Below are 455 nucleotides of genomic sequence, written 5' to 3'. Positions count from 1 at the left end.
GCTTCATTGCCATCCTCTCAAGTAGCTTCTTCTGGGGGGAGGGGCTGTTATCCCCATAGCTGGCATGGGGGTCTTTTGTTTTCTTTTGTCACTTTGTTTTGCTCAGTCTTGGTGTTTTGTGCATACTATTATCTCTGCAGGTCTACCTAGATAAGATAAGCTGGATAAGCAATCTGGAGAAGAAAACAATGGACCAATGGTTCTGGGGGAACATGAGGTGGTGTTAACAAACCCAGGAACAAGGGAACAAGTGATCCAAAATCAGTGGCAAGGAGGAATTAAGAGGCCTGGTAGGGATTGATCAAGGGCAATGTAACCGAGAGGAATTACTGAAACCCAAATGAAGGCTGAACATGATAGTGGGACAAAAGGAAAGTAAAAAGAAATAGAGGAAAGAACTAGCAGGCAAAGGGCATTTATAGAGGTCTAAATACAGGCATGTATATATATAAACA

The sequence above is a fragment of the Echinops telfairi genome, unplaced genomic scaffold (genome assembly GCF_000313985.2).
Source record: "Echinops telfairi isolate 266 unplaced genomic scaffold, ASM31398v2 ScPeMD7_60;HRSCAF=208, whole genome shotgun sequence".
In the NCBI taxonomy this organism is placed as follows: domain Eukaryota; kingdom Metazoa; phylum Chordata; class Mammalia; order Afrosoricida; family Tenrecidae; genus Echinops; species Echinops telfairi.
The sequence above is the reverse complement of the archived record's forward strand: the minus strand, read 5'-3'. Positions refer to the sequence as shown.